The sequence below is a fragment of the Saccopteryx bilineata genome, chromosome 6 (assembly GCF_036850765.1).
Source record: "Saccopteryx bilineata isolate mSacBil1 chromosome 6, mSacBil1_pri_phased_curated, whole genome shotgun sequence".
Classification (NCBI taxonomy): domain Eukaryota; kingdom Metazoa; phylum Chordata; class Mammalia; order Chiroptera; family Emballonuridae; genus Saccopteryx; species Saccopteryx bilineata.
The window spans coordinates 75,158,661-75,185,969 of record NC_089495.1 but is presented as its reverse complement, the minus strand read 5'-3'; the positions used below and the strand labels follow the sequence as shown (position 1 = coordinate 75,185,969).

Below are 27,309 nucleotides of genomic sequence, written 5' to 3'. Positions count from 1 at the left end.
GTTCAACTTAGTTGTACATTCATTGGTTGCTTCTTACAAGTGCCCGGACCGGGGATCGAACCCACAACCTTGGCATATCTGGATGATGCTCTAGCCACGTGAGCTACCCAGCCCGGGCTGTCCAGATTTTCTGTGTATTACTTAAATGCTTGACTAAGGTTAAAGTATAACCACTTTGAAAAGTGTTATCATTTGAAATGGTTTTTAGATCTATTTTAGAAAGCTGTGTACACATGTACATTAAATTTAATAGTTAATGTTTTTAGATTATAAGAGTCTGTGGAAGGATCTTAAAATGAAGTTCCTTGTACTCAACAAAATTACAACTAAAAACCAAGTGTAGAATATACTGAGGTTTCAGATTGCAGAAATTAAATGTTATCATTTAGTTTCTTCTTTTCAAAATTTTGACTTCTTGTGTTTGTAAGCTATTGTGGTGTAGATTTAGTGTCATGAAACATTTAGTTTTTTTATGCCAGTGGTATTGGTCAGATCAATACACCATGCCTTATTTTTCCTGTATGTTCTTACTTGATTTGCTTTTGAATAAAAGTTATTTTAAATCTTTCTCTTGACTTATTTATTTAAGATGGTGATTCTGAACCTGTCTGTTACTTCTGTCGACTTGATAGGTCAAAGTCCCCAGTATAACATCTCCATATCCACACTTAGATATTTTGTGGGAGGTTATGTAGACAATAAAGGCTATGTACTTATAAGCATTACCTTATTGTCTAACTGATAAGGTGGTTGGTAATCTTTGGTTTAGAAGTATTAGATTTACATAACCTATACTGAAAGCTATTTTGCAAAATGGATTATTTAAAATGCTTACAACTATATAATATAAACTTTTCAATCTGTAAGACAAATGAGTATAAATTGAATAACAAAATAAAAATCATAATCAAGAATAAATCCCAAATGATAGGAATGACACATTGATTCTCCACCCTTTATCAATATATAAACAAAGTTGGTTTGCTAAGTTATGTTCCATAGTATATCCTTTAAGAGCTAAAAGGATAAGATCTCTATGTCCTACACATGTTCTGAGAAGACAAGAGGAAGATAAATCGCTTGAGGCTTTATTTGTATGATAAACATGAAAGACTTGGAAGCACATGCATGCAAAAGTTGTAAATTAGACTATTCTTAAAGAATGTTGTAAAACTTCTCTGATGAAAAGTTGCATTGCCTACTGAGAGTTTACCTGTGGTAGAAGATGACAAAACACTGAATTTGAATTTTCTTTAAGGGGTAAGCAGTAGAAAGTTATTCTTTATTCTGCCTTGAACACTAAATATGTGAATTCAGAAGTTCCTTCTTTCCCCTACCAATATAGAAGTATACACATTTGATAATAGTGCACAGAGTTGATAATGATGTTAACATTCATCTTTTTTACCACTGAGCCCAAAGCATGGTATTTCATGGCCTGTATATAATTTAAAAGATTCATTCTTTTGATAAATTGATTTTATGAACAAAATGCAAATACCTTAAATATTTTTAATTTTAATATGATAAACAAATATACTCTTATAGCCATATTGTGGTATGGCTTGAGAATCAGGTACATATGAAGTAGTCAAGATTAGAGCACACTGGCTTTTATTTTAAGAACTGGAGAAAATACGGTTTAGGGGCAAAATAAGATAAATGTTTACAGCCAGCTGTTAAGCTGTTTTACCTTGCTCTTTTCCATTTTCTTTTTTCTTTTTAAGATTTTTAAAAAAGATTTTATTGATTTTAGAGAGTGTGAGAAAGGCAAGGGTGGGAGGCAGAGGGAGGAGCAGGAAGTATCAACTCATAGTAGTTGCTTCTCCTATGTGCTTTGGCCAGGCAAGTTCAGGTTTCTGCTGGCAACAGCATTCAAGGTCGAGGCTTTAAGCACTGCACCACCACAGGTCAGACGCTCTTTTCCATTTTTATAAGACGAGAGCATGTACCTCAATTGCTACAAGTATTCCAGACATAGTCTTTTATTTTTTTTAAGGTTTTATTTATTCAGTTTAGAGAGGTGAGAGAGAAGTGGAGGAGGAGCAGGAAGCATCAACTCCCACATGTGTCTTGACCAGGCAAGCCCAGGGCTTTGAACCCACGACCTCAGTGTTCCAGGTTGATGCTTTATCCACTGTGCCAACACAGGTCAGGCACTCCAGAGAAGTCTTAGTTTTTCAGGGCTAGTGGCCATCTATTGTTTCCTTACTGTTCATGGAATGCCTATAGCAATTAAAGCCTTTAGCTAATTAATAAAACATGGAAGAGAAGTTCTTAAACAAATTTATTCATATCTCTTTGATATTAATTCTATAGTTGATAGCTATGTAGGTATTAGGGGTTTGTTGAGCAACTAACATGGTTTGTTTGTTTGTTTGTTTTTGCATTTTTCTGAAGCTGGAAACAGGGAGAGACAGTCAGACAGACTCCCGCATGCGCCCGACCGGGATCCACCCGGCACGCCCACCATGGGGCAACGCTCTGCCCACCAGGGGGCGATGCTCTGCCCATCCTGGGCGTCGCCATGTTGCGACCAGAGCCACTCTAGCGCTTGAGGCAGAGGCCACAGAGCCAACCCCAGCACCCGGGCCATTTTTGCTCCAATGGAGCCTTGGCTGCGGGAGGGGAAGAGAGAGACAGAGAGGAAGGCGCGGCGGAGGGGTGGAGAAGCAAATGGGCGCTTCTCCTGTGTGCCCTGGCCGGGAATAGAACCCGGGTCCTCCGCACGCTAGACCAACGCTCTACCGCTGAGCCAACCAGCCAGGGCCCTAACATGGTTTTAAAATGGGATCCATGCCCTTGCAGGATAGCACAATTGGTTAGAGCATTGTCCTGGATACAGAATGGTTGCGGTTTTGATCCCTGGTCAAGGCACATACGGGAACAGATCGATGTTTCTGTCTCTTTCTCCCCACCTTTGTAAAATTAATAAATGTTTTTTAAAAAGGGACCCAGTTCTTAAACTTTTTGGTCTCAGGAGCCTCTAAATATTCTAAATATCCTTATTTATTGTATTTTTCTTTCGTGTGTGTGTGTGTGTGTGTGTGTGTGAATGTGTGATGGAGACAGGCAGAGAGAGGGACAGATAGGGACAGACAGGAAGGGAGAGAGATGAGAAACATCAAGTCTTCATTGTGGCTTCTTAGTTGTTCATTGATTACTTTCTCATATGTACCTTGACCAGAGGGGCTACAGCAAAGCAAGTGACCCCTTGCTCAAGCCAGCGACCTTGGGCTTCAAGCCAGCGACCATGGGGTCATGTCTACGATTCCATGCTCACTCAAGCCAGTGACCCCGCTCCCAAGCTGGTGATCTTGGGGCTTTGAACCTGGTGCTCTACATCCCAGTTCAATGCTCTATCCATTGTGCCACCACCTGGTCAGGCTATTGTATTTTTCTTAAGTGAGAAGCAGGGAGGCAGAGACAGACTCCAGCATGTGCCCAACCGAGATGTACCTGGCAAGCCCACTAGGAGGCGATGCTCTGCCCCATCTGGGACCATTGCTCCATCGCAACCGGAGCCATTTTAGCACCTGAGGCAAGTCTATGGTACCATCCTCAGTGCCCAGGCCAGCTTGCTCCAGTGGAGCCTTGGCTGCAGGAGGCAAAGAGAGAAATAGAGTGAGAGAAAGGAGAGGGGGGAAGGGTGGAGAAGTAGATAGTTGCTTCTCCTGTGTGCCCTGACCTGGAATTGAACCTAGGACATCCACATACTGAGCTGACGCTCTACCACTTAGGAACTGGCCAAGGGGTAAATATTCTTTAAAATTATTGAGGATGGCCCTGGCCGGTTGGCTCAGCGGTAGAGCGTCGGCCTAGCGTGCGGAGGACCCGGGTTCGATTCCTGGCCAGGGCACATAGGAGAAGCGCCCATTTGCTTCTCCACCCCTCCGCCGCGCCTTCCTCTCTGTCTCTCTCTTCCCCTCCTGCAGCCAAGGCTCCATTGGAGCAAAAGATGGCCCGGGCGCTGGGGATGGCTCTGTGGCCTCTGCCCCAGGCGCTAGAGTGGCTCTGGTCGCAATATGGCGACACCCAGGAGGGTCGCAACATGGCGACGCCCAGGATGGGCAGAGCATCGCCCCCTGGTGGGCAGAGCGTCGCCCCCTGGTGGGCGTGCCGGGTGGATCCCGGTCGGGCGCATGCGGGAGTCTGTCTGACTGTCTCTCCCTGTTTCCAGCTTAAGAAAAATGAAAAAAAAAAAAAAAAATATTGAGGATACCAGAAGCTTTTGTAGGGGTTATATCTGTTGATCTGCATTAGAGATTAAAAAATTGTGAAAATATTTATTGAGTCATATAAAAATAAAGATAAGCCCATGACATAAATAATATTTTTATAAAAATAACTATACTGCTCACAAAAATTAGGGGATATTTCAAAATGAATATGAAGCTATAAAATATTTCCTAATTTTTGTGAGCAGTATATTTTCTTTATAAAGTACAGTTTTGCAAAATATAATATCTGACTAATGGAAGACAGGTAGATCCTACTATCTCATAACCAACAAAAGTGCTTACTGAAATTGTGAAATTAGGGAGTCAGTGGCGATGTGCGTCAAAGCAGCTTTGGAGATGGTCATGTGAAGACTAGGAGCATGCCTGTTGCACATCATTTTATCCTCAGAGTCTGACACAGTGCTTGGCATGTAGTAGGGACCAGATGATATTCGGTCCTTCAGTGGGTCGAGATGTGACCAGATAATGAAGATACGGATTTGCAGAGTGCAGAAACCCCCTTCAAGGTACTTGACTGAGAAAAGGAGAGAAATAAGATCATAACTAGGAGCCGGGTAGGATCAACAGGAGGCTTTTAAGAGTGTTCCAATGCCAGAAATGAACAAAAAACCTGCAGGGAAGAATTGAGAACACAAGAAAGAAATGAGATGATTGAGGGACCCACAGCAGGGGTAAGATATGCATCATCTAGCAGAGCATTTCAAACTTAATGAGCAAATAAGCCCCCAGATCTTGCTCAAATGCAGATTCTGATTCAGCCATTAGGTGTGGGGCCTCAGACTGCATTTCTAACAAGCACTCAAGCTGATGGTCAAAGGACCCCACTTTGAGTAGGGAGGTTCTGGAACCCAGGTGAAGAGGTGAACCTTGGGCAGGAGGAGAATATGGAAACCCTGGCTGATGGAACTTTTTAGGAGAGAATTTTTTTTTATACTATCATTTAGTATTCTTTCTTACTAAGTGGCAATTTTATGAAAATTGCTTCATTAGAAAACACCTGGCCATGGTCATTTAGAATTTCCACGTTCTCACAATGCTTGATTGATATCACGATACTGAGGTTATAGTGGTTCTATAAAAAACAAATGACATTATCATGATCCCTAAGAGTTATCTAATTATCATTGCTTCATGAAGAGAGCTCAGACTTTGGTTTTAGACTTGGTTTGAGTCTTGGCTCTGACTCTGAGCCATCTTAGTCAAACTATTAACACCTCGTGCAGGTTTATGGTGCAAATTATAAATGTAGTACATAAAAGCCAGCATGCAAAAACAGTAACTGTTATTGTCACAATCTCCCCAACAGTGCAATAAGCTATATTGAACATAATTTCAAAGTTTGTTTCATGAATCATCCGATTTATCTAATTTTCTAAGGAATTTAAATAAGAAGATTGACTGACTAGATTGTTTCATTTTCATGCACAAGGGAACTGTGCATATTTTTTCAATAACTCAGAAATAGTTTAACTTAAAAAAAAACCTCTCAAAATAGCTGAAGGTAGCAGACATGCAATTTAGCAAGGATGATTGGAATTTTCATCTTTCCTGTAATAATACTATCCCACAGCATACTACTCATTAGGAAAACATTTTTATCTGACTCTTTTACTCTTGGGGCCCAAGAATGCTGTTTTTCTTTTTTGATTGTTATGTTTATAAAATCTAAATAACTCTGGGCAATTATTTCAACATTTCAAGTTATTATTTCTATTCCTGCTTCATTTATAACTACTTGAGTTTTGATGAATTTCAATATGATGCTAGAGTGTCAAAACAAGTTCAAATAAGTTCAATGTATGGTTATGGTATAAATCTATTTTCATTTTTATTACAACTGCTATAAAGAAAATTAGAATACACAATATTTCTACTTTTTACAGTTGGATTTCCTATGCTGAGAACAGGCCTCTGAGTTCTGGAAATTTGGAGGCATCTGATCCGTGCCCATGTATGTCTGGGTACCTGTGGGCTGGTTGTGTCTCAAGGCTGGAGCCAGCAGCACAGAAGGTAATAGCTTTGACTACTTCTACCTATATTGTTTCTTTGAAAGCAATAATGCATATCTCCATTTGGCTGTCTTCAGAAACACATGCAGATGGAAAAGAGAGGTAAGTAAGAGGTTAAAAACTAAACTAAGATATAACTTAAATCCATCTTGTAGGATATCCCCAGGCATATTTAAATTGAACTTATACTCAGCGGTAGAGCGTCGGCCTAGCGTGCGGAGGACCCGGGTTCGATTCCCGGCCAGGGCACACAGGAGAAGCGCCCATTTGCTTCTCCATCCCTCCGCCGTGCTTTCCTCTCTGTCTCTCTCTTCCCCTCCCGCAGCCAAGGCTCCATTGGAGCAAAAATGGCCCGGGCGCTGGGCATGGCTCTGTGGCCTCTGCCTCAGGCGCTAGAGTGGCTCTGGTCGCAATATGGCGACGCCCAGGATGGGCAGAGCATCGCCCCCTGGGGGGCAGAGCACCGCCCCTGGTGGGCGTGCCAGGTGGATCCCGGTCGGGCGCATGCGGGAGTCTGTCTGACTGTCTCTCCCTGTTTCCAGCTTCAGAAAAATGAAAAAAAAAAATAAAAAAATAAAAAAAAAAAAATAAAAATAAAAATAAAAAAAAAATAAATTGAACTTATATTGTCAGTAGCCACAATATTAAAAATATTTAGCCCTGGCCCTGGCCGGTTGGCTCAGTGGTGGAGCATCGGCCTGGCGTGCGGGGGACCCGGGTTTGATTCCTGGCCAGGGCACATAGGGGAGGCGCCCATTTGCTTCTCCACCCCCCCTCCTTCCTCTCTGTCTCTCTCTTCCCCTCCCGCAGCCAGGGCTCCATTGGAGCGGGGATGGCCCGGGTGCTGGGGATGGCTCCTTGGCCTCTGCCCCAGGCGCTAGAGTGGCTCTGGTCACGGCGGAGCGATGCCCCCAGATGGGCAGAGCATCACCCCCTGGTGGGCGTGCCGGGTGGATCCCGGTCGGGCGCATGCGGGAGTCTGTCTGGCTGTCTCTCCCCGTTTCCAGCTTCAAAGAAAAAAAAAATTTAGCCTCTCTTATCAATTTTAGAGAGCTATTTTGTAATCATTGCTGATCTCTTGCACTGATAGAATATGCCTGGGTAGTGGAAGGTAATAAGAGAGCATAAACCTGACTGCGTGGTGACGCAGTGGATAGAACATCAGACTGAGACACGGAGGACCCAGTTTTGAAACCCTGAGGTCACCGGCTTGAGCACAGGCTCATCCGGCTTGAGCACAGGCTCTCCAGCTTGAGTGTGGGGTCGCTGGCTTGAGCATGGAATCATAGACACGACCCCATGGTCGCTGGCTTGAACCCAAAGGTCGCTGGCTTGAAGCCCAAGGTCACTGGCTTGAGCAAGGGGTCACTTGCTCTACTATAGGCCCTGGTCAAGGCATATATGAGAAAGCAATCACTGAACAACTAAGGAACTGCAACGAAGAACTGATGCTTCTCATCTCTCTCCCTTCCTGTCTGTCTGTCCCTATCTGTCTCTCCCTCTGACTCTCTCTCTGTCCTGTCAAAAGAGAGAGAGAGACAGAGAGAGAGACAGAGAGAGAGAGAGGGAGGGAGCATAACGCTACAATTCAACATCAAGAAGACAACCCAATTTAAAAATGGGCAAAGGACATGAATGGAGACTTCTTTAAAGTAGACATACAGATGGCCAATAGACATATGAAAAAAATGCTCAACATCACTAATATCAGAGAGATGCAAATTAAAACCACAAGGGGATATTACTTCACACCTGTCAGAAAGGTGATCATTAATAAATCAACAAACAAGTGCTGGGCAGGGTGTGGAGAAAAGGGAACCCTTCTGCACTGCTGGTGGGAATGCAGACTGGTGAAACCACTGTGGAAAACAGTATAGAGTTTCCTCAAAAAATTAAAACTGGAACTGCTTTTTGACCCAGCAATCCCACTTCTGGGAATATATCCTAAGAAACCTGAAACACTAATTTAGAAAAACATATGCAACGCCTATGTTCCATTCAGCATTATTTACAATAGTCAAGCTCTGGAAACAGCCCATTTATCAGTAGATGAGTGGATAAAAAAGGTGTAGTACATTTATTTACACAATGGACTACCGCTTGGATAAAAACAAAACAAAATTAAAAAAAGCAAACCAGAAACTTTGCTACAGCATGAATGGATCTGGAGATTATTATGCTAAGTAAAATAAGACAGAGAAAGACAAATACCATATGATCTCACTTATATGCAGAATCTAATGAACCAAATAAATTGACCAACAAAATAGAAACAGGCGTGGATACAGGAAACAAACTGACAGCTGTCAGAGGGGGGTTTTGGGGACTGGATGAAAGAAGGTGAAGGGGTTAAGCAGAAAAGGTATACCTATAACACATAGGACAGACAACAGTGTGGGGGCAGCCAGTGGGAAAGGGTGGGGTGGGTGGAAGTGGGCAAAGGGGGGTAAATGGGACTGGAAGACTTGACTTTGGGTGGTGAGTGCACAATGCGGTGTGCAAATGATGTTTGGTTGAGTTGTACACTTGAAACCTGTATAGTTTTGTGAACTAATATCACCCCGATAAATTCAATTAAAAAACAGGGAGAGAGCATGAGGCATATTGTCATTGGTAAGGTGTTTTCACATATAAGACGGAAAGGGCACACAGAAATGTCTACCAAGTTACTCAAAGCCAGTTTTCGTTTTGGTTTGTGGGCCCAGTATTATTAACTAACTACTGGACTTTGCTTTGAAAATCTCCCTCGTTCCTTTTCTAAATCTTGTAATTGTCTATAAGTACTACTTTCATAATTCATGTTCTTGCTCTAGTCATGCTTTTAAGAGCTTTAAGAATTATAAACACAGGGCTCATTTCAAAGTGACCAAAATGGAAATGGATGTTTATGGTGGGTGTCATGTTAATTTATAACCATTCTCCTAACTTGATATTAGAGCTAGTGAACAGATATGGCAGTGAATGTGGAGGATGCTAATATTTTATTTTGAAAAATTTAGTTATGCATAAGAAGAATTTATTTTCTCCCACAGTTAGGTGAATATGTCAGGATAGTAATTAAAAGCAGATCTGAAAATTAATTCCTTCTGCTCTTTAATTTAGTATCCAATATACTTTTTTTTCCTGGTCATTAGAACTTAATGAATACAACATCTCTTTGGCAAAGAATTTTTCTGGCATAAAATATTACTGTAAAGATCACTTTATACAAATTAAAATGAAAGATTAATTTTATATTGTAGTTATTTTGAAAATGGTATGAAATTCTACAAGCCACTAGAAGAGCAAAAATAATACTAAGTGCCTCTAAAATTTGAAGTAAAAATATTTTTAGCATTTTATTGAGTACATGTTTGTATTTGACACTTTTGGGAGCAGCATTTATGTATCTTTATATTTTTACTAACTAGCATAGTACTTTGGAAACTCAGTAAATATTTGTTGTTGCTCAGTAAATACTTGATTAATTAATTTTCATTCTTTCCCTATGTTAATGTTATAGCTTTCCCAGTCATAACTTTTTGCATAGATATAAATTTGGAGATTAAGAGAAATTCTGGAAGGACTACTCCCATGAAGGCAAAAATTTTCTGTAATTTTTTAGGCAGACATTAAGTCAAGACAAAAAGTCAAGACATTAACAAAATTTAAATTTATTTTTAGAGAGAGAAAGGGAGAGAGAGAGAGAGAAACATTGACTTGTTCCTGTGTGTCCTCTGACCAGGGATCACACCCACAGCCTTTGCATATTGAAATGAGGCTATAACCAAAAGAGCTATCTGGCCAGAGCCAAAACATTTTTTAATAATTAAATTAGTGCTCGCTTCGGCAGCACATAAACTAAAATTGGAATGATACAGAGAAGATTAGCATGGCCCCTGCGCAAGGATGACACGCAAATTCGTGAAGTGTCCATATTTTTCCAAAATTTATAGAGAACTTGTAAAACTCAACACCAGGAAGACAAACAATCCAAACAAAAAATGGGCAAAAGAAATGAATAGACACTTCTCCAAAGAGGACATACAGATGGCCAATAGACAGATGAAAAAATGTTCAACATCACTAATCATTAGAGAAATGCAAATTAAAACCACAATGAGCCTGACCGAGCAGTGGTAGAGGGGATAGAGCATTGGACTGGGATGCAGAGGACCCAGGTTTGAGACCCCAAGGTCACCAGCTTGAGCATGGGCTCATCTGGTTTGAGCAAGGCTCACCAGCTTGGACCCAAGGTCGCTGGCTCGAGCAAGGGGTTACTCAGTCTGCTGCAGCCCCACAGTTAGGGCACATATGAGAAAGCAATCAATGAACAACTAAGGTGTTGCAACAAAAAACTAATGATTGATGCTTCTCATCTCTCTCCATTCCTGTCTGTCTGTCCCTATCTATCCCTCTCTCTGACTCTGTCACTGTAAAAAAAAAAAAAAACAACCCAAAAAACCACAATGAGATACCACCTCACACCGGTCAGAATGGTGCTCATTAACAAATCAACACATGATAGGTGCTGGTGAGGATGTGGAGAAAGGGGAACCCTCCTGCACTGCTGGTGGGAATGCAGACTGGTGCAGCCACTGTGGAAAACAGTATGGACATTCCTCAAAAATTAAAAATGGATCTGCCTTTCGACCCAGCCATCCCACTTTTAGGAATATATCCCAAGAACACCATAGCACTGACTGGAAAAAAGAAATGCACCCCCATGTTTATGGCAGCATTGTTCACAATAGTGAAGATCTGGAAACAACCCAAGTGTCTGACAGTGGACGAGTGGGTTAAAAAGCAGTGGTACATATATACAATGGAATACTATGGGGCCATGAAAAAGAAGGAAATATTACTTTTTGCAACAACATGGATGGACCTGGAAACTATTATGTTGAGTGAAATAAGCCAGGCAGAGAAAGAAAAATGGCATATGACCTCACTCATTTGAGGAATACAAGGAACAGTGAGAACTGAGGAACCGAATTAAGACAGAGGAGGGATCAAAGGGACCAGAGGAAAAGAGGACAGAGGGAAAGGGGATGATAGGGTGGGAGAAACCTGAAGGGAAGGGTTGAGGGTGCTGTGGGGAGTGGGGCAAGGGAGATGTTGAGGGGAATATAAGGGAGGAGAGGATGCATTTGGGGTGACCCTAGAATCTAAATAAACACAATTAATTAAATTTAAAAAATTGATCATTTATTTTAGGTATTGTCAAGTAAAAGTTTTCTTAAAAAATAATGAATACCTTGGCTATTATAATTTACCAATTTAGATTTGTTTTTTAAAAAACACATCTTAGAGGCCCTGGCCGGTTGGCTCAGTGGTAGAGCATCGGCCTAGTGTGCAGGAGTCCCGGGTTCAATTCCTGGCCAGGGCACACAGGAGAAGTACCCATCTGCTTCTCCACCCCTCCCCCTCTCCTTCCTCTCTGTCTCTCTCTTCCCCTCCCGCAGCCAAGGCTCCATTGGAGCAAGGTTGGCCCAGGCACTGAGGATGGTTCTATGGCCTTTGCCTCAGGCGCTAGAATGGCTCTGGTTGCAACAGAGCAACGCCCCAGGTGGGCGGAGCATCGCCCCCTGGTGGGCGTGCCGGGTGGATCCCGGTCGGGCACATGCGAGAGTCTGTCTGACTGCCTCCCCGTTTCCAACTTCAGAAAAATACAAAAAAGAAAAAAAAAGAAAAACAAACAAACAAACAAAACACATCTTAGAAGAAAATAAAAATTACTGAAAATATGACTGTGGTGTAATTAGGAATAAAACCTTGGAAAGTGAAGTGATGGGTAAATGAAATTCTTCCTGACCCATTACACCACTAAGTAAGCTCATAAATGCAGATGATACCCAGCTGTCTCTAAGGATTCCTAAATCTTTTATCTTAGAGAGTTATATCTTCTTAAATTCTCAAATAGAATGTTTTGAAAGACCATCTCAGACTTCCCAAAATATCTTCATAGATTCTCAAGAGCATATCATATATAGCTCCACCCATCTCTGGTTCAATTGCATGCTTCTGCTGAATTCTCAGTTTCTGTTTAAGTCTCTCATGTGTGATAGACAGTGACCCTTACCAGGCAGCACTTTGCTTAAGGCCAGACATTAACACGTCCCCCAAGGCACCACTTAACATAAAGCTATGTATCCAATTTACTGAAGGTTTCCACATTTCAGGAGAGAATTAGAATATGGCCATGTCCACTACTACCATTAAACTATACTTTCAATGTACCTGTTTCTGGAATCTGAGAAAAAATAGTTAAACCCTTTCCAAGGTATATCCAGCTCTTTTGCTCTTCTGCCATACATCTGCCCTGCTCTCACTTGTTGGAGAGAGCATCTTTGATGAATATTTCACAGGGCCAATCTCTACCCTACTTTAAGAATGTTCCACTCACTACCCAGAGTAGCTGGTTTCATTTTAGGACTCATTAGACGCCCTTACACACAAGAATGCACACAGGACATTTCCCCTCACTCTGTGGTACAAAGCAGTGGGTGGCACATGCCGGTGGCAGAACAATACAGGATGGCTATTGTGACGACAAATGCTGTCGATGCTGAGGTTTTGGGTCCGTAGGAAGTAATCATTACTTTTTTATTTTTCTTGATTTTTGTTGATCTCAGGTGCCTTTAGATAAAACATATATTCACAAAAGATCAAGGTCAAACAATTATTCTCAGGGATTGGACAATCTAAGGCTATATTAAGGGAGGGAAACATATTTTTAAAGTTAGTACATCTTGCAAAAAATTGTTCCTGTTCACAATGAATAGACTTTTATATTTCACACAGCGAGGTTTCGGGCCCATCTCCTCCACCCACACGCCCGCCCCTGCCTTCTTCTGATTATCTAGACTGGGCCTAGAAACCTGCCTCTGCAAAAATAAATAAATGCAGCTGATTCTAATACTTCTTCAAATAACACCTAATCACTACCTTTAACTATTCAAAGATCCAACAGAAGATGTGTGTGTGTGTGTGTGTGTGTGTGTAATATGTGGGGATGTGTGTGTGTGTGTAATATGTGGGGATGTGTGTGTGTGTGTGTGTAATATGTGGGGATGTGTGTGTGTGTGTAGCTTTGATCCATATTGAGGTCTTAGGCAGGACTTTGTCCCTGGTTAATTGTCCTAGTAAGCAGAGAGGGAAGAGTAAACAGATACATACCTTCTCTCTCTGCCCCAAGAAAGTTCCAATGTCATGGATTTAAAAAAATACAATTTCAGTTACATAGGATTGAACTAACTTGGCCTGACTGGTCTTCTGTTCACAGGGATTAAAGAAGTTTACAGCGGAGTCATGAACGGGGCATTCTTACAGCAGGACTTCCCGGGACACTGATGATTTATCTCAGAGACTATCTGGTTTTGTTCATGACCCCTGTGAGCATTCTAAACTGATCCCCAAGTTCAAGGAGACCCCATAACTTCATTTCATGCAGAAACAAGGACCACAGCTAGCCTCTCCCGTGACTATCTCCAGCCCCTAGGGAGCACCAGACCCGTCTCGGCACAGATGGAGAGCTGGTGGCTGCTCTGGGACTCTGAAGAATAGCCAAAGACTTCATTTCACAGCTGTGGCTCTGGGCTCTTGACTGCATGAATGTGAAAGTGAGGTTTGTTAGACGTCACTGTGACTTTGAAACTGAGGCCGAGACTAGTACTAGCCGCAGCCGGGGGCATGCTTGGTCCTTGTTTCCAGGCCAGTACATTCTGTGGTTCTGGAATCTTTTTTTTTTTTTTTTTTTTTGAAGCTAATATGCCAGGGTGGGCAAAAATAGGTTAATAATGATTAATAATACAATAAAGAAATAAACAATACAAGAATACACTATTTTGTGTACTCACAACTATAAACCTACTTTTGCCAACCTCTGTATTATTGATATCACCCAGTATTCACAGAATAGGGATAATGAAGGGGTTACTTAAAAAATTGTACTTTTAGCCTGACCAGTGGTGGCATAGTGGATCAAGTGTTGACCCTAAACGCTGAGGTTGCTGGTTCGAAGCCTGTTGGTAGCTGACCATGGGCTCATCAGCATGGGGTCACTGGCTTGAGTGGAGGATCATCCACAACATCCCAAAGCTTGCCAGCTTGAGCCCAAAGGCCGCTGGCATGAAAAGCCCAAGATTGCTGGCTTGAGCCAGGCAAGAGCAGCAATCTTACTATCTGCTCAAAGTTGTTACTTACTATCTGCTAAAATATAATTAAGCACACTGTTTACCGTTTTATTAATACCTTAGAATTATAATTGCTATTTTTGTTTACATTTTGAAGTTGGACCCAGAGAGCACACAGCCCATCCATTATAGCAGTGTTTTCAACTGCTCTAATCATCCAGTCTGTACTATTTATGAAACAGCAGGTGGTTAACTCTTTCACCACCAGCAAGAAATTTCTGGTGGACCGCACCCAGTCCACAGACCAGTGGTTGAAAAACATTGCCTTATAAGAAACTTTTAAAAGTTGAAATTATAATTTTAAAAATTCATTTATTCATTTTAGAGAGGAAGTTAAGGAAAGAAAGTGGGGACAGAGAGAGAAAGATCAGTCTGTTCCTATATGTACCCTGACTGGGAATCAAACCCACAGCCTTTGCGTATCAGGACAGCGTGTTAACCAACCAAGCTCTCTGGCCAAGGCTCAAAGTACAATGTTATTTATTTATTTATTTATTTATTTATTTATTTATTTATTTATAGAAAGAAAGAGTGAGAGAGACAGGGAGGGAGGGAGGGAGAGAGGGAGGGAGGGAGAGAAAGGGTGAGAAGCATCAACTTGGAGTTGCTTTTACTTCAGTTGCTCATTGACTGTTTCTTGCACATGCTTAACCTCAGGGTACACAGAGGAACAGATTGATCTTTCTCTCTCTCTTTCCCCCCTTTTCTCCCTCTCTAAAATGAATAAATAAATTTTTTTAAATTATAATTTTAACTTTTTCTGTAACAGAGAATGAGAGAGGGACAGATAGGGACAGACAGAAAGGGAGAGAGATAAGAAGCACCAATTCTTCATTGCGGCACCTTAGTTGTTCATTGATTGCTTTCTCATATGTGCCTTGACCAGGGGGCTCCAGCAGACCGAGTAACCCCTTGCTCAAGCCAGTGACCTTGGGCTGAAGCTGGTGAGCCTTGCTCAAACCAGATGAGCCCGTGCTGAAGCTGGTGACCTCGGGGTCTCGAACCTGGGTCCTCCGCGTCCCAATCCTACGCTCTATCTACTGCACCACTGACTGGTCAAGCTAATTTTAAATTTTAAAAGTTTCTAATAAGGCAATGTTTTTCAACCTCTGGTCCATGGACTGGGTGCAGTCCACCAGAAATTTCTTGCTGGTGGCATAAGAGTTAATTAACCACCTGCTTTTATTGTATAAAGAGTATGGACTGATGATTAGAGCAGTTGAAAACACTGCTATAATGGATGGGCTGTGTCCTCTCTGGGTCTAACTTCAAAATGTAAACAAAAATAGCAATTACAATTCTAAAGTTAATAAAACGGTAAACAGTGTGTTTCATATATATTTTTTCTTTTTTCTTTTCTTTCTTTTTTTTTTTTTTGTATTTTTCTGAAGCTAGAAACGGGGAGAGACAGTCAGACAGACTCCCGCATGCGCCCAACTGGGATCCACCTGGCACGCCCACCAGGGGGCGACACTCTGCCCACCAGGGGGCGATGCTCTGCCCCTCCGGGGCGTCACTCTGCTGCGACCAGAGCCACTCTAGTGCCTGGGGCAGAGGCCAAGGAGCCATCCCCAGCGCCCGGGCCATCTTTGCTCCAATGGAGCCTCGGCTGTGGGAGGGGAAGAGAGAGACAGAGAGGAAGGAGAGGGGAGGGGTGGAGAAGCAGATGGGCGCTTCTCCTGTGTGCCCTGGCCGGGAATCAAACCCGGGACTTCTGCACGCCAGGCCGACGCTTTACCACTGAGCCAACCGGCCAGGGTTTTTTTCTTTTCTTTTTTAGCAGAACTATTTTGAACAGTTAGTAAGATTGTTGCTCTTTTCAAGTAAACAATGAGAGGTCAGTTAGAATTTCTTGCCCAGACATCAAAGCACAAAGCAAAAAATAAGGTTTAAGGAATTCTGAACTTGACTGTTTTTATCTTTGATTATCATTACTAAAGATATCCTTTTTGGGAAAATACAGAGTTTATTCCACTCATCTCACTGGGCTTCAGGAAAAGAAGTTTAGTAAGCAGACATTCTCTTCTTTCCCAGAAGCCCCAATAGTTTACTTTAAAGCTAATTGTAGGCTAAGTCCCTTTGATCTCACTGCTATCACTTAAAGAATTATAGTGTGGTTTTGCAATTCTGGCTAGAATTGCATGACCTCCCCCCCAAAAGTCTTAGGTTTTATGTTAAATAATTTGAGTTCAATGATAGTAAACTCTTCTACATGATAAGAAACAACAACAACAACAACCAACACTCTTAAGATCTTTATAGTAGGAAGAAAATAACCAACTGCTGTTCAAATTACAGGGTTGGTTTCATGTTTTGAAAGTTACCATCTCGGTTGATCTCTTAATGAGACGTCTGAGCACAGCAGGGGGAAGGTCAGTAAGAACCAAGGGTTTCTTGTCTATCCCTTCTTGGTAACCATCAGGCAGAAGTTTAGGACCTCTGTCTTCATCCACCGAGCAAAGCACTCGTCAGCATCCTAAGGCTGTACTGAAACCTTCCTCAAGGTTTGCCTGCCTTCCAGGGGAAAGGTAACGGATGGATTCACCTTGCTTTTATTTCCGTTTTGATTCCTGGAACATTTGCATTCCCCATTCTTTTTTTTTTTTAATTTAGACAATGAATTTTGATAGGGTGACATTGATTAATTAGGGTACATAGATTCAGAGAAAACATCCCCAGGTCATTTTGACATTTGATTAGCATTTTTTTTTTTAATTTTTTATTTATTTATTCATTTTAGAGAGGAGAGGGAGAGACAGAGAGAGAAAGAGAGAGAGAGAGAGAGGAGAGACAGAGAGAGAGAAGGGGGGGAGGAGCTGGAAGCATCAACTCCCATATGTGCCTTGACCAGGCAAGCCCAGGGTTTCGAACCGGTGACCTCAGCATTTCCAGGTCAACGCTTTATCCACTGCGCCACCACAGGTCAGGCCTGATTAGCATTTTGACGTTTGACCATCACCCAAAGTCAAATTGTCTTCCGTCACCTTCTATTTGGTATTCTTTGTGCCCCTCTCCTCCCCCACCCCCTCCCTCTCCTCCCTTCCCCTCCCCCTGGTAACCACCACACTCTTGTCCATGTCCGTCAGTCTCATTTTTATGTCCCACCTATGTATGAAATCATACAGTTCTTAGTTTTTTTCTGATTTACTTATTTCACTCTGTATAATGTTCTCAAGTTCCATCCATGTTGTTGTAAATGATACTGTCATCATTTCTTACAGCTGAGTAGTATTCCATAGTATATATGTACCACATCTTCTTTATCCAATCATCTATTTTTTTTTCTTTCATTTTTCCGAAGCTGGAGATGGGGAGGCAGTCAGACTCCAGCATGCTCCCGACCGGGATCCACCCGGCATGCCCACCAGGGGGTGATGCTCTGCCCCTCCGGGGCATCGCTTTGTTACATCCAGAGCCAGTCTAGTGCCTGAGGCAGAGGCCACAGAGCCATCCTCAGCACCCGGGCCATCTTTGCTCCAATGGAGCCTTGGCTGCGGGATGGGAAGAGAGAGACAGAGAGGAAGGAGAGGGGGAGGGGTGGAGAAGCAGATGGGCACTTTTCCTGTGTGCCCTGGCCGGGAATCGAACCCAGGACTCCTGCATGCCAGGCCAACGCTCTACCGCCGAGCCAACCGGCCAGAGCTTATCCAATCATCTATTGAAGGGCTTTTTGATTGTTTCCATGTCTTGGACAGTGTGAACAATGCTGCAATGAACATGGGGCTGCATGTGTCTTTACGTACCAATGTTTTTGAGTTTTGGGGGTAGACATGCAGTAGAGGGATTACTGGGTCATATGGTAGTTCTATTCTTAATTTTTTGAGGAACCACCGTACTTTCTTCCATAATGGTTGTACTACTTTATATTCCCACCAACAGTGTATGAGGGCTCCTTTTTCTCCACAGCCTCTCCAGCACTTGTTATTACCTGTCTTGTTGATAATAGCTAATCTAATAGGTGTGAGGTGGTATCTCATTGTAGTTTTGATTTTCATCTCTCTAACAACTAATGAAGATGAGCATCTTTTCATATATCTGTCGGCCATTTGTATTTCTTCCTGGGAGAAGTGTCTGTTCATGTTCTCTTCCCATTTTTTTATTGGATTGTTTGCTTGTTTGTTGTTGAGTTTTATGAGTTCTTTGTATATTTTGGATATTAGGCCCTTATCTGGGCTGTTCTTTGAAAATATCATCCCCCATTCAGTTGGCTGTCTGTTTGTTTTGTTGTCAGTTTCTTTTGCTGTGCAAAAGCTTCTTAGTCTGATGTAGTCCCATTTATTTATCTTTACAAATTTAATGCCATTCTCATCAAAATTCCAATGGCATTTTTTAAAGAAATGGAACAAAAAATAATCAGGTTTATATGGAACTATAAAAAACCCCGAATAGCCAAAGAAATCCTAAGGAAAAAGAACAAAGTTGGGGGCATTACAATATCTGACTTCAAATTATATTATAGAGCCACAATAATCAAAACAGCATGATATTGGCAGAAAAACAGACACTCAGACCAATGGAACAGAATAGAAAGTCCAGAAATAAAACCACATATATATTGTCAAATAATCTTTGATAAAGGGGCCAACAACACACAATGGAGAAAAGAAAGCCTCTTCAATAAATGGTGCTGGAAAAATTGGAAAGCCACATGCAAAAGAATGAAACTGGACTACAGTCTCTCCCCTTGTACTAAAATTAATTCAAAATGGATCAAAGCCTTAAATATAAGACCTGAAACAATAAATTACATAGAAGAAAACATAGGTACTAAACTCATGGACCTTGGCCATAAAGAACACTTTATGAATTTGACTCCAAAGGCAAGGGAAGTGAAGGCAAAGATAAATTAATGGGACTGCATTCCCCATTCTTATCTTCATTTCTTAATCATTACCTATAACATTTTTGGTTTCTTCTTCTTTTTTTTTTCTGGCTTCTATTTCTAAATATAGAATTGAATCTCCCTGGTTGAATAACATTATGCAGGTACTGACAACCTCATAGTCCTCTAATGACTAACATTGAAGGATGTATTTTTGTAAGTAGAGATGGGATAATTAGGACTTTATTATTATATGTATATATTCTTTTTTTGTTTACATGAAATTTTATTCATTTTTCCAACTTTATTGAGATATAATTGACATATAACACTGGTGTACAGTGTGATAAATTTATACTCATATAATTGTAAAATTATTATTACAATAAGGTAAGTTAACATTTCCATCACCTCACATAATTACCAGTACTTTTTTTGTATGTGGTGATAACACTTAAGGTCTACTCTCTTAGTAACCTTCAAGTATATAATACAGTATAGTTAAATACAGTCATCATTCTCTACATTAGGTCCCCAGAACTTATAACTGGAAGTTTGTATCCTTTGACCAATGTCTTTTCATTTCCCCCACCCCCCAGATTCTGGCAACCACCTTTCCACTTCTATTTCTGTAAGTCTGGCTTTTTCATTTTTTATTAATTTTTTTTTGTCTCTAATTCTGTCCTTACATCTTCCATATTATGTCACTCATTCTTTTTATTTCAATTTGCAGGAACTATTTTTTTTTTTTTTTTGTATTTTTCTGAAGCTGGAAATGGGGAGGCAGTCAGACAGATTCCCGCATGTGCCCGACCGGGATCCACCCGGCATGCCCACCAGGGGGCGATGCTCTGCTGCAATCAGAGCCATTCTAGCACCTGAGGCAGAGGCCACAGAGCCATCCTCAGCGCCCAGGGAAACTTTGCTCCAGTGGAGCCTTGGCTGCAGGAGGGAAAGAGAGAGACAGAGAAGGAGAGGGGGAGGGGTGGAGAAGCAGATGGACGCTTCTCCTGTGTGCCCTGGCCGGGAATCGAACCTGGGACTCCTGCATGCCAGGCCGAAGCTCTACCACTGAGCCACCTGGCCAGGGCTATTAAAAATTTTTTTTAAGTTGACTTCAGAGGTAGAGAGAGAGAGGGATATATATATCTATCTATCTATATCTATATCTATATCTATATATATAGATATAGATATATATATATATATATATAGATAGATATAGATAGATAGATAGAAATAGAGACAGGCCTGACCTGTGGTGGCACAGTGGATAAAGTATCAACCTGGAATGCTGAGGTCCCCAATTTGAGGCTCTGGGCTTTCCTGGTCAAGGCACATATGGGAGTTGGTGCCTCCTGCTCCTCCCATCTTCTCTCTTTCTTCTCTCTAAAATGAATAAATAAAATCTTAAAAAAGAGAGAGAGACAGAAACATTGATCTTTTGCTCCACTCATTCATGAATTCTTTGGTTGATTCCTGTATGTGCTCTGACCCAAGATTAAACCACAACCTAGGTGTGTCAGGACAATGTTCTAACCCAGTGGTCCCCAACCCCCGGGCCACAGACCGGTACCGGTTCGTGGGCCATTTGGTAACAGTCTGCAAAGAAAGAATAAATAACTTACATTATTTCCATTTTATTTATATTTAAGTCTGAACGATGTTTTAGTTTTTAAAAATGACCAGATTCCCTCTGTTACATCCATCTAAGACTCACTCTTGATGCTTGTCTCGGTCACGTGATACATTTATCCGTCCCACCCTAAAGACCAGTCCGTGAAAATGTTTTCTGACATTAAACCGATCCGTGGCCCAAAAAAGGTTGGGGACCACTGCTCTAACCAACTGAGCTATCAGGCCAGGGCAAGTCTGTCTTTTTTAGATTCCAAAAGAAGTTGGAACATATAGTATTTGTCTTTCTTTGCCTGATTTATTTCATTAGCATAATGCTCTCAAGATCCATCCATATTGTCCAAAAGCAAAATTTCTTTCTTTTTATAATGACTAAATAATATTTCAGTGTGTGTGTGTGTCACATTTCCTTTACCAATTCATCTGTTGTTGTATGCTTAGGTTGTTTCCATGTCTCACCTATTGTGAACACTGCTACAGTGAACATGAGATTGCAGACATCTCTTTAAGACAATGATTTCATTTTCTTTGGGTGTGTTCCCAGATGTGGAATTGCTGGATCATATAGTAGTTCCATTTTTAATTTTTTGAGAAACCTTCATACTGTTTTCAATAGTGTCTGTACCATCTTACATTCCCACAAACAGTGTACAAGGGTTCACTTTTCTCCACATCCTTGCCAACCATTGTTATCTCCTATCTTTTTAATAGTAGCCATTCTAACAGGTGTAAGGTGGTTTTTTTTTTTGTTTTTTTTTTTTTTTGAGTGAGCAAACGAGTGAGAGAAAGAGAGAGAGATGAGAGGCATTAAATTGTGATTGCAGCACCCTTAGTTGTTCATTGATTGCTTTCTCAGATGTGCCTTGACTAGGGGAGGAGGTGCTCCATCTGAGCCACTGACCTCTTGCTCAAGCCAGTGACCTTGGGCTTCAAGCCAGTGACCTTGGGCTTCAAGCCAGTGACCTTTGGACTCAAGCAGGGACCACGGGATCATGGTTATGATCCTACACTCAAGCCAGCGACCCTGCACTCAAACTGGTGAGCGCATGCTCAAGCCAGCAACCTCTGAGTTTCAAGCCTGGGTCCTCAGTGTCTCAGATTGACACTTTATCCACTGTGCCACCACCTGATCAGGCCCCATAGTGGTTTTGATTTGCATTTCCTCGATGATGGGTGATGTTGAACATCTTTTCATGTACTGTTGACCATTTATTTGTATGTCTTTGGAAAAATGTCTATTGAGATCCTCTGCCTATTTTTTGAGTCAGATTGTTGTTTTGCTATTGGGATAAAGACTATACTTTCAGGGATCATTTCTATAGTTTGTTGCTATTGGGATATACATACTATTTTGAGTTTTAATACCTTACAAGATAGATGGTTTGCAAATATTTCTTCCTATTAGGTAGGTTTCCTTTTCTTTTTTTTTTTTTTTCGAAGCTGGAAACGGGGAGAGACAGTCAGACAGACTCCCGCATGCGCCCGACCGGGATCTACCTGGCACGCCCACCAGGGGCGACGCTCTGCCCACCAGGGGGCGATGCTCTGCCCCTCCGGGGCGTCGCTCTGCCGTGACAGATCCACTCTAGTGCCTGGGGCAGAGGCCAAGGAGTCATTCCCAGTGCCCGGGCCATCTTTGCTCCAATGGAGCCTTGGCTGCGGGAGGGAAAGAGAGAGACAGAGAGGAAGGGGAGGGTGGAGAAGCAAATGGGCGCTTCTCCTATTTGCCCTGGCAGGGAATCGAACCCGGGTCCCCCGCACACCAGGCCGACACTCTACCGCTGAGCCAACCGGCCAGGGCCTGGTAGGTTTCCTTTTCATTTTGTGGATTGTTTCTTTGGCTGTGCAGAAGCTTTTTAGTTTGATGTAGCCTCACTTGTTTATTTTTGCTCTTGTTGCCTCTGATTTTGGTGTCATTCCCAAGAATTATTGCCAAACTGATGTCAAGGAGGTTTTCTCCTGTGTTGTTGTCTAGGAGTTTTACTATTTCATGTATTACAATTAATCAACTTCACATTAAATTTTTGTGAGGAATGTAAAATAGAGGTCCAATTTCATTCTTTTGCATGTGAATATCCAGTTTTCCCAATGCTATTTATTGAATAAACTATCCTTTCCCAATAACCATTCTTGGCTCCCTTTCAAATCTATATTTGAGTGTATTTCTGGGATCTTGATTCTGCCCCATTGGTCTATGTATCTGTTTTTCTCCCACTATTATACTCTTTTGATTGCTATAGCTTTGTTTTAAAGCATGTGACCAGGAAGTGTAATGCCTCTAACTTTGTTCTTTCTCAAGATTGCTTTGGATTTTCAGGGTCTTTTTTGGTCTATATGAATTCTATGATGGTTTGCTTTATTTCTGTGAACAATGCCATTTGACAGGGTTTATGTTGAATCTGTAGATCTCTTTGTGTAGTAGGGACATTTTAACAATATTAATTTTTCCAATACAAGAACATGGGGCATTTTTAAAATTTATTAGTCTTCTTCAATTTCTTTCATCAATGTCTTAGAGCAGGGGTCCCCAAACTGTGGCCCCCTGAGGCCATTTATCTGGCCCCCGCCGCACTTCCGGAAGGAGCATCTCTTTCATTGGTGGTCAGTGAGAGGAGCACATTGACCATCTCATTAGCCAAAAGCAGGCCCATAGTTCCCATTGAAATACTGGTCAGTTTGTTGATTTAAATTTACTTTTCTTACATTGATACGTAAAGACACATGTAGCCCCATGTTCATTGCAGCATTGTTCACAGTGGCCAAGACATGGAAACAACCAAAAAGCCTTTCAATAGAAGACTGGATAAAGAAGATGTGGCACATATACACTATGGAATACTACTCAGCCATAAGAAATGATGACATCAGATCATTTACAGCAAAATGGTGGGATCTTGATAACATTATACGGAGTGAAATAAGTAAATCAGAAAAAAACAAGAACCACATGATTCCATACATTGGTGGAACATAAAAACAAGACTAAGAGACATGGACAAGAGTGTGGTGGTTACCAGGGGTGGGGGGAGGGAGGACACAGGAGGGAGGGAGGGAGAGAGTTAGGGGGAGGGGGAGGAGCACAGAGAAAACTAGATAGAGGGTGACGGAGGACAATCTGACTCTGGGCGAGGGGTATGCAACATAATTTAATGACAAGATAACCTAGACATGTTTTCTTTGAATATATGTGCCCTGATTTATTAATGTCATTCCATTAACATTAATAAAAATTTATTTAAAAAAAATAAATTTACTTTTCTTTATTGTAAATATTGTATTTGTTCCCGTTTTGTGTTTTTACTTTAAAATAAGATATGTGCAGTGTGCATAGGGATTTGTTCATAGTTTTTTTTTATAGTCTGGCCCTCCAACGGTCTGAGGGACAGTGAACTGGCCCCCTGTGTAAAAAGTTTGGGGACCCCTGTCTTAGAGTTTTCATTGTATAGGTCTTTCATTTTCTTGGTTAAATTTATTCATAGGTATTTTACTTTGTTGATGCTATTATAGAAGGAATTTAAATTTTTTTTTGTTTTTTGCCTGACCAGGCGGTGGCACAGTGGATAGAACGTCCGACTGGTATGTGGAGAACCCAGGTTCGAGACCCTGAGGTCGCCAGCTTGAGTGCGGGCTCATCTGGTTTGAGCAAAGCTCACCAGCTTGGACCCAAGGTCGCTGGCTCGAGCAAGGGGTTACTCGGTCTGCTGCAGCCCCACAGTCAAGGCACATACGAGAAAGCAATCAATGAACAACTAAGGTGTTGCAATGAAAAACTGATGATTGATGCTTCTCATCTCTTTCCATTCCTGTCTGTCTGACCCTATCTATCCCTCTCTCTGACTCTGTAAAAAAAAAAAAAAAATTTGTTTTAAGATGAAGATGCTTAATTGTTAGTGTATAGGAATGCAACTGATTTTTGTATGTTGACTTTGTGTCCTGCAACTTTGCTAAATTCTTTTTTAATTCATCTACAAACCAAGTCAGTTTTCATTATATTTAATAAAATTTGTATTTAGTTTTTTCACCTACCTTCTGGAGTCATTTTTCCTGTTAATAAAAATGTTATAGTAGCATGAAAAATATACATGCAATACAGATGTTGGCTATTTTTGAACTCATAAGGGCTGAGACTTTTATCAACCATTAGCAACCCCAGTGAAAAATTCAGTTCTTCTGTTAGAAGAATTCCCTTTGTACCTCTGTCTTCTTGCAGGTTTTTCCAGCCACCAGGTCCCTTCTGCTCCAGGCATTATTCAGCTTAATTCTCTTCTGCCCCTTCCTTCTTTATAATACAGGCCCCCCAGTTTACAGTAACTTCTATTGTACTTCATCCACTAACTTAAAGAAACTACAGCTTAGACCTGGCTAGATAGCTCAGTTAGTAGAAGCGTTGTCCCAAAACACAGAAGTTACTAGTTCAATTGCACATTCAGGAGCAAGTTGATGTGCCTGTCTTTCTCTCCCTCTCTCCCTTTCTCTCTCTCTAAAATCAATACAAGAAATGTTAAAAATATTTTAAAAAACACTACAACCTAAATTACACTGCTACTATACCAAAGCATTAACCAACAAAGCCGACAGTCTCTTGCTGTAGAGCAGTTGTTCTTTTTTTTTTTTTTTTAAGTAACATTCTTATTTCTTTTTCACTTTATTTAGTGAGAAGCAAGGAGGCAGAGAGACAGATTCCCACATGCGCCCCATTTGGGATCCACTGGGCAAGCCCCCTACTGGGCGATGCTCTGCCAAGCTGGGGCCACTGCTCCATTGCTCAGCAAAAAAGCTATTTTAGCACCTGAGGAAAGGCCATGGCGCCATCCTCAGCACCTGGGGCCAACTCACTTGAACCACTCAAGCCATGGCTGCTGGAGGGGAAGAGAGAGAGAGAAGGGGAAGAGAACAAGTGAGAAGGGAGGGGGATGAGTAGAGAAGCAGATGGTTGCTTCTTCTTGGGAATTGAACCCAGGACTTCCACCCACTGGGCAACACTACTGCTGAGCCAACCGGCCAGAGCTCACAGTCTGATTTTTAAAATAAAATTATTTATTGATTTTAGAGAGAGAAAAGAAGGGAAAGAAAGAAAGAGAAACATCAATTTGTCGTTTCACTTATTTATGCATTTACTGGCTGATTCTTATATGTGTCCTGATGTATCCTGACTAGAAATTGAGCCTGCAACTTTGGCATATGAGGATGATGCTCTAGCCTACTAAGTTACCTGGCCAAGGCAAGCAGAGGTTCTTAAACTAGGAGTGACTTGCCCCTCCCCCCAGGAGACATTTCTGGGGACATTTTTGTTTGTCACATCTATAGCTGTATCATTAGCATCATGGGTGGAGGCCAGGAATGCTGCTAAGAATCCTATAGTGCACATGACAATCCTCCATAACAGAGACTTTCTGGCCCATATGGGAGTTGGCACATATGGAAGTTGGTGCCTCCTGCTCCTCCTCCCATCTTCTCTTTCTTCTCTCTAAAATGAATAAAGTCTTTTTTTTTTGTGCATTTTTCTGAAGCTGGAAACGGGGAGAGACAGTCAGACAGACTCCCGCATGCGCCCGACCGGGATCCACCCGGCACGCCCACCAGGGGCGACGCTCTGCCCACCAGGGGGCGATGCTCTGCCCATCCGGGGCATCGCTATGCCGCGACCAGAGCCACTCTAGCGCCTGGGGCAGAGGCCATAGAGCCATCCCCAGCGCCCGGGCCATCTTTGCTCCAATGGAGCCTCGGCTGCAGGAGGGGAAGAGAGAGACAGAGAGGAAGGAGAGGGGGAGGGGTGGAGAAGCAGATGGGCGCTTCTCCTGTGTGTCCTGGCCGGGAATCGAACCTGGGACTTCTGCACGCCAGGCTGACGCTCTACCACTGAGCCAACCGGCCAGGGCCAATTAAGTTTTTTTTAAAAAAGACAGAGAGACAGAAACATTGATCTTTTGCTTCACTCATTCATAAATTCTTTGGTTGATTCCTGTATGTGCTCTGACCCAAGATTGAACTGCAATCTAGGTGTATCAGGACGATGCTCTAGCCAACTGAGCTACTGGGCCAGGGCAAGTCTGACTTTTTTTAGATTCTGAATATAAGTTGGAATTAAGAGTTATACATTAAAATAAAAATATTTTATTTATTGATTTTAGAAAGAGAGGAAGAGAGAGAGAGTGAGAGACAGAAACATCAATCTGTTTCTGTGTGTGCCCTGACTGGGGATCGAACCAGCAAGCTTTACTCCTTGGGATGATGCTAACCAACCAAGCTATCTGTCCAAGGAAAGAATGATAAGTTTTATATACACACACATTCCAGTCAATAAATAATTAGTGAACACCAGTTATATGTCAGGCACTGAACCAGGCAGTCCTAAGCAGCTCATACTTCAAGGAGGAAAACAATCTAATTTCTCATGAAAGGGGCTATGACTGCATAAAGAAGATATG

General features: G+C 41.9%; 1 non-coding gene and 1 pseudogene across 1 annotated transcript; both read left to right on the top strand.

The window, feature by feature from the left end:
- Window positions 1-10,066: 10,066 nt before the first annotated feature.
- On the top strand, window positions 10,067-10,173 carry LOC136309719 (U6 spliceosomal RNA). The gene has a single exon (XR_010726371.1). It is a non-coding gene; the product is annotated as a U6 spliceosomal RNA (small nuclear RNA).
- An 11,999-nt stretch (window positions 10,174-22,172) lies between these two features.
- LOC136309688 (small nucleolar RNA U3) lies at window positions 22,173-22,287 on the top strand (annotated as a pseudogene).
- The last annotated feature ends 5,022 nt before the right edge of the window (window positions 22,288-27,309 follow it).